Source organism: Lactuca saligna, chromosome 6 (assembly GCF_052625555.1).
Source record: "Lactuca saligna cultivar CGN05327 chromosome 6, ASM5262555v1, whole genome shotgun sequence".
Classification (NCBI taxonomy): Eukaryota; Viridiplantae; Streptophyta; class Magnoliopsida; order Asterales; family Asteraceae; genus Lactuca; species Lactuca saligna.
In genome coordinates this window covers 88231029-88238749 of record NC_136422.1, presented here as the reverse complement: position 1 = coordinate 88238749, position 7721 = coordinate 88231029, and positions in this window count along the sequence as shown.

Sequence of the window (7721 nt, the reverse complement as noted above, 5' to 3'; positions counted from 1 at the left end):
GTCGTTTCGGTGCTCTACAGTCACGAGCATGATGCCCTATGTTTAGGCAATTGCAACATTGCATCTCATGGCAAGTCCCATGATGATGGAAACTACATTTATCACACTTAGGGAGTTTTCCCTCATATGGCCTGCTCGGTACGGGAACGGCAGGGGTTTCCACTTGCTGCTGTTGTATAGCCAGCTTTTGGGCTCTCTTGCGTTCCTTCCGGGCTTGATGCTTTCGTTTCTTGTTCTCTGCTTTCTGGCTTTGCGAGCCTGTGTTTGTTACTGTTTGGTGACTTCCTGGATGGATATCACGATTGGGAACTTCATTCACGTCAGCAGTATCGACTGTGCTGCTAGCGCTACGGTGCGCAATGACCGCGGTTACGGCAGCCACTACAGCAGCTGTTAATGTCGTTTGAAAGGTAGCGGCGTCCATCGAAAAAGTAGAGGTCTCATTGCTTGGCTGGTTGTTTCCGGATGACGACATGATTCTGTAATACGAAAGATAAGGATTTGTGAGCGACTTTGGTCGACCCTGATGTACTTAGATTGTTAATGAAACAGTACGAGTATTATCTCGAAAGTTTGACCTACATCCCTATGATGCAGTCCTGGTAAAGAATGAAAGTATGTTCGCTAAGGTTTGACCTACATCCCTATGATGCAGTCCTAGTACTGAATGGAAGTATGTTCGTAGAATGGTCTCAAGACGTTTGTCGTTCGAGCTGAGGTGTTGTGGGTTGGTGAATAACAAGATCCAACCACTGAAAGAGACTTGGAAATGTCTCCAGAGATAAATCGCTATAGTCCAATGACTTGACTAAAGTATGTTTCATATAGACTCCAATGAAAGTATGATAAGAGTACTTGAATGAAGAATGACACAGAAGTTAGCCGGCTGTCAATATCTTTGATATTCACGATGTAAAAATTCTGGAAAATGACCTTGTAAAGGTCTCACATCATATCCGGAGAAGATAGTTCCTGACAGCATAAAGACCTAACTAAAGTACTTACGGTACAAGATAATTTCATAGAAAATGCCACATCCGGCATAGACAGAAAAATACGATTCCTTTTTATAAGGGAAATAAAGTAAGGCGTCTACTACTGGCGACGGTCATCCCTCTGGTGAACTCGTAGTTCAACCAATTGACATTCCATGTCAAGTAGGTGTCTTTCGCACACCATCTGGTGTACCTGGAGCTCTATGACTTCGGCTCGTGATTCGGCCAGTGCTTGCAGCAGGGTTTCCTAGTTTCTCTCTGATCTCTCGTGTGCATCTTCTAGACGAATGGTGTGGAGGGTATGCATTTTATCATAGGCGACTACTTCTGTAATCTGATGTAGGGCTGTCCTGCCTTGAATCTCATTTTGGGCCACTCTGCGGACCAAGATTGGCAAGACTATATCTGCTAAGCCCTCATTGCTCCAGTCGTAAAAGCTTCGGTCGCCATCAAATAGCATAGACTGATCTTATCCTTGGCTCCTTGTTTCCAAGCATTCCCCTCACTCAGGGGGGTCGGGCCATGAAAAGTCGGACGAGGGTTAGGAATTGGAAAGGAGCTGCTTGGGGTAGGTTCTCAAACTCTGGCTCGGAGTTAGCATCAGACGAAAGGTCTTCATCATAACCAACCAGCTATGACTTCATTCGGAAGATACTGGTTGTCAAGGGGATGGAGTCCAGTTATGATTTCTATGCGAGAATTTAGGGTAAGAGAATAATTATTAGACAAACTATCTAGATAATTATTTAGAAAACCTTCATTAGTTACATCGCTATTTGTGAAGTGCATACCAGCTTTGTGTAATCTAAACAGGATAGACCTTTGAATAAGTGACCTTAATTCCAAATTCACACAGAATAGGGGTAAGGCAAAATTATCACTGATTCTAAGTCTATAACATCCTAATTACATGTAGCCTTAGTGTATCCACTTAGCAACTATCAACTTAGTAATGAAGATCCTGTTTTAATTCTCAAGTACAAAGTACTTATAGTAACACCAAATACACCTATAGTATTTAAATTTTAATGTTATGTTCTATTGTTCTCATTGTGGTAGGGTTGGTAAGATTTTAGCATTGTTGCAACCACACACTTAAACTTAGGCACATGCTAGTCAACCCTCGGATAATATAGGTGATCAGGCTATATCTTCCCAGTTTTGACCATATGTCTCTAAGCCTACTTGTGTTGCACAACAATCGTAATTCTTTTGTACTGTCCTAGTGACAATGATTTTAGCATGATTTTACTATTTAAAGTATAAACTCTTGGTCAGAGTATTTTTAATCCCTTATGTATTTATAGTTAGTATATCTTTTATGGGTTGATATACTTAATTCACTATAATCAATGCTCTGATACCAATCTGTCACACCCCAAAACCAAGAACGGCGGAAACGTTCTGGGGCGGAGGACGTCATGTATAATATCAACAACAATGTAAAGTAGTAAACAAGCAACAACACCATCCATTGCATTAATAATATAATTATTATACAAATGTGTTCTGTCAAATTTTGATAAACACTAAAGCATAAATCAAAATGAAAGATAAGTCTTGAACAAGCTCCATCTTCCTTTCTCCTTGCATCTGTACCTGTCTATGATGACCTGAGGATACAAGTAATTTTGATAGCGAGTATCAGCTTAAAAGCTGGTGAGATCATAAGTATTTAGTGACTTAATTTGTATGTGAGAAAATGTAAGTATATGTATTGAAAGTATTGAAAGTGTATATGAACTGTAAGTGTTTGAAAAACCCTAGAATCCCTATGATTCCTATTAGTAACAAAAGGAGTCTTCCACCAATACCTAACTATTTTGAATGTAGTCTTCTACCAAGACCTAACTGTTATGAATGTAGTCTTCTACCAAGACCTAACTGTTCTGAATGTAGTCTTCTACCAAGACCTAATTGTGTTACTATTATTATCATTATAAGAATTTGTATCCTTTGGTACTAAGATACTTACATATAATTCACCTCATTGGTTATGTGAATGAGTCACAAAATAAAGGCAATAATACAACTAATCCGAATATTACCCTTTGGTACTAGGGTAACTATCATTGTTAACTTTAAGACATCCGTAGACGTACTCTTACCTTTGTTGCTAACAGCTGGGTATAGGAATAGTTAATCCATTAATCGTATACCTGTAATGGTACCAACCGTTGACATCCGTGGATGTACTTTCACCTCTGTGGCTAACAGAGATTTTAGGAATGGTCAATCCCACAACTGTATCCTTGGGTACTAGGATAATAAACCCAATCTATCTCGTCAATTATGTGATTGAAATCACAAGGTAAAGATTAGAATGAGGGTTTTGATAACAGAGTCGATACATATAAAATGTAATAGGACTCCTCCTGATATATCTATGTAACAGTGCTCTTATAAGCATGATCATGTAAAAGTAAACATGTATATGTACTTATGTAAATGTGCTCATGTAATTGTAATCATGTAAAAGTAATCATGTATATGTACTTATGTAAAAGTGCTAGCTGTAATGTGTGTTCTCTCTATCTAGCAAGTATAGTAATGTACTGTAATGTTCTAGAAGGTATTGACTCATGAATGAACTGACTCATCTACATGATATCTCGTTCTAGTAATTGTTCTAGCATCTTCCTGAACTACCCATATGGTAGCTTTCTAGTAATCTAAATGGTACGTATGGACATGGATGTATACCCTTGCTACCAAAGGGCATAGGATGAACTGGAAGGACCTTTTATGACTATATATGTGTACATGATATATAACTAATATTTAAGCGACCTTCGGACGAATACCCAAAATCCCACCAGACCACATCTCAAGGCGTGAAAAGGAAATAGGGTGGATAGCCTTCCTAAGACTTTTAAACATTTCTTATATAAGTATACATATAGAGGCATGCAATTTATAATATAAAAGCATAAATAAAATTTGTAAGACATTTGAAATATAAGTATTATTTTAAGAAAAGATCGACTTGGTGTCAATCTATAAAACAATTTGAAGGCATAAGTTTAATAAAACAGTTTAAGTATAAGGAAACATTTGTTTGAAACACAATTGTAAATAAGTTTGAAAGGAAATGTACGGAGTAAGCTGTACAGTGTAAAAAGGGGTTTAAAACACATAAAATGTTTATAAAAAGTCATTTGAAGGAAACTGTTTGGTAAAACGGCTAATGAGTAGCCAAATCATTTGATTGTTGTATATTAATCACATGTGATTGATGTAATAAGTAATATAATCCTACTTACTAATCACATGTGATTGACATAATAAGTAGCATGATTCTACTTGTATCCCCCCCCCCATAAAACATTTAAAATAGTTTAAAACATTAGTTAAGGGGTATGAACTCACCTACAGTAAGTGACTGGAATTGCACGGGCTGTTATCGTACGGAAGGATCGGACAAGTGCTTGGTGTCAAGTGGAGACTTAGACACACACAATGATCCTAATTACATATGAAGACATATGTATATAAATAATTAGAGATTTAATCACTAATCATAAAAGTATAACCATTAAAGCGCGAGGACTACACTTTTGGTCAAGTGCTAGGAGGCTAATGGGTTGCAACAAAGGAGTGCAATGCCCCTAATGGAAGTTTAAGGTCAAAAGACCATATTCATTAGAGTTTACGGCCCAGGGGAGTAAGCTCCTGGCCGTAAACTCTCAAACAAGTCATGAAATGGAGTTTAGAAGTACTACAACCTTAGAGGGGAATTGTTTCAAGGCTTTACAAGTGTTTGGGCACCATATTGACTCCTTTGGGGAGTTTACGGCCCAAAGACCCCTTTTCCCCTGGAGTTTACTGCCGTAAACTCCCTTGGGAGGGTTCTTATTGTCCTTTCAAGTCTCCAACATTTCTAGGAACAAGTCTAGGCTTCAACCATTGGCTTAAAGAAGGTTTATGGCACTAAATGGGACCATTTGATGGAGTTTACGGCCATAGAACTCTTTGGGCCGTAAACTCCCTTACACATGAGGTTCTAAGAATTTTAACTAGTCCAAAACTCCTCTAAGTACTTGCCCTAAAAGTCTCTTGGCCTAAGGAAGTGTCTAGAGTGTCCTTTGACCCCTTAAACGGAGTTTACGTCCCAAGAAATACTCTTGGCCGTAAACTCTTCCACACTTGAGTTTCCATGAGTTTTCTAGGTTCTTATCTTTTAGGGGTACATGCCAAAATAAAGTCTAAGCCTTAGGACAAGTTTGAAGGCACTTAGGAACACAAAACTTGGTGTTTATGGCCCAAGGAGCTTCTTGGCTATAAACTCCCTTATAAAAATGATTTCTAAGGGTTTTGATTGCATAAATCATGGGTTTAAAGCTTCTAGGTTTTTGTTCTAAGGCTAGGGATCACAAGGCACTCATTTGTGCCCTTTTCTTGGAGTTTACGGCCCAAGAGGTGTTCCTTGTCCGTAAACTCCTCAAACTACTTGGTTTTGATTTGTTTCTAGCCTCTAATGCTCATACATAAGGTCCTTAGTTAGATGCCTAACACGGAAATGGGACTAGGTGGCCTTTAGGCTTGATTATGGAGTTTACTCCCCAAGAACGTTCTTGGGCGGTAAACTACCGGATCTTGTGTTTTGGACATGTAAATAATGTTATTAAGCATATAAGAAGTATTAAAACACATCTAGGGAAGTAGACTCACAATCTGGGATGAAAACCCGAAGATCCGTGAGAGAGAAATGGGCTTTTCTCAAAATGGAATTCAACTAATGAACCAATTTGGTTCAGAATTCTATTTATAGTCCTGAAATATTTTGGCAGAAAATATTTCTATTCTCGGAATGGATTCTAATAATCTAGGGTAATGAAATTTACAGTGTTGCACAAAATCCTAGTGCAACCACTCTCCTAATACCCCTTTTTGGTGTAAAACCCTAAAACTGCCAAACTTATATTCTAAGCCTGAATTTTCATTGTAACTGCTCTACTTCTATTCGATTGAAATGGTTTGATTAGAATGGAAAATTCCAGGTTGTCACAACTTGCGCTCATTGAACCAAGTATCCATATTCTCTAAAGTCTTCCAAGGTGTTTTGGTGATTTGTGATTCCACTTGAGGCTTCCACACTATTGGGGCTAAGCTCTTAAAGCTTGAAGACATCAAGCTACATCAAAAGGTATGTCATCTAACTAGTACTTTGTAGTATAACAACTTCATAATATGCTAGTTAGGATTAAAGCCTTGGAAAGTTCTTATTTGCATTTATAATAGAGAAAACATAGATCCAAGGTATTTAGGGTTGCATGTACACTTAGGAGTGTTAGAATGCTCAAAACCCAACACTCATCTAGTAACCGAAACATTTACCATCGAGATGGTTAATGGCGACAAAAGAGAATGCTAATGATATATTCATAGGCCGTACCCTTACCTTAAATGATCATTCTTTTCCCATTGACCTAATACTAGTTTCCATTAAGAGCTTTGATGTTATCATTGGCATGGATTGGTTGAGTCCCAATCATGTAGATATCCTTTGTTATGAGGAAGCCCGCCGTCTCAATCTCCCCTCTGGCCAAACTTTCGTGATCTATGGTGTGACAACCCGAAATTTTGTTTCAACATTTGTAACCCTTTCCGTTAATAAATTCGTCGTTTTTGAATTCGTTTCTGTTTACGTTATTAAATTAAGTCATAAATTTGAGATTTCTATTATGACTTACTGGGTATCCAAACACATTTAGAACTCATAATAACACCCCATTTTAGTAATCAGAAAAATTCTAGCATCGACCATATCGGGTTACGACAACTTGATCGGGTGCGACCAAAAGTCACGTCTAACGTCGGTATCGGGTAAAATTCCACTGTATCCCAAACTTAGAACATATTTAAAGCCCAAAAGACTTCATTTTGAAGCTTTTGCACTCTCTCACTACTCTCTCTCTAACCACTCTCCTCAAATCCAAGCTTTAGGTGCAAAATCATCAAATTAAGGCTCCAAATCATCAAGGTAACTACCCTAACTTATAGATTAGCATCCTTAGCCTTCAAATTCGTGTTTAGTCTTTGAAAAAGGACCATATTCATGTGTTTATAGCCCTGGAACACTCTTCGGTCGTGAACACACATAGATGGGGTTTTTGAGCCTTAAAACCCTTCCAAACCACCTTTGGAGCTTAAATATGACTAAATGGCTTAATGGAACGGCCTTAGAACACCTTGAACTTAACTTTTGGGGAGTAAACAAGAGTTTACTACCCAAGAACATGCTTGGGCTATAAACTCATTATGATGGGTAGTAAACTCAATTTCAAGTGTTTAAATGCCACTTAAACACACGAATAGCCTTGGATTAAAGTCTAGAACCAACCACAATCGATTCCAGGGTCTTAAACATGATGAACACCTTCCATTTAGGAGTTTATGGCCGTAAACCCCCCAAGAATGGGTTCCTAGGGCGTAAACTCACACACACAAGTCAAATGATGCCCTAAATTTATTTTAAGGCTTTTAAAAAGAGTAGTTTGAATCACATGTGATTGATCTAGGGCCATCAAATTTTGAAAGGAATGGTCACATTGGAGCTTACGACCGTAAACTCCTATTTTATAGCCGTAAACTCCATTTGGTAATGACCTTGATGATTAAATCCATTCTTATGCCTTAGATTTAATCATATCAACCTTCCCCAAGTGATATTTGACCATTTAGCAACATAAAACTCCTCATCCTTGAGTTCATGGCCGTGAAATC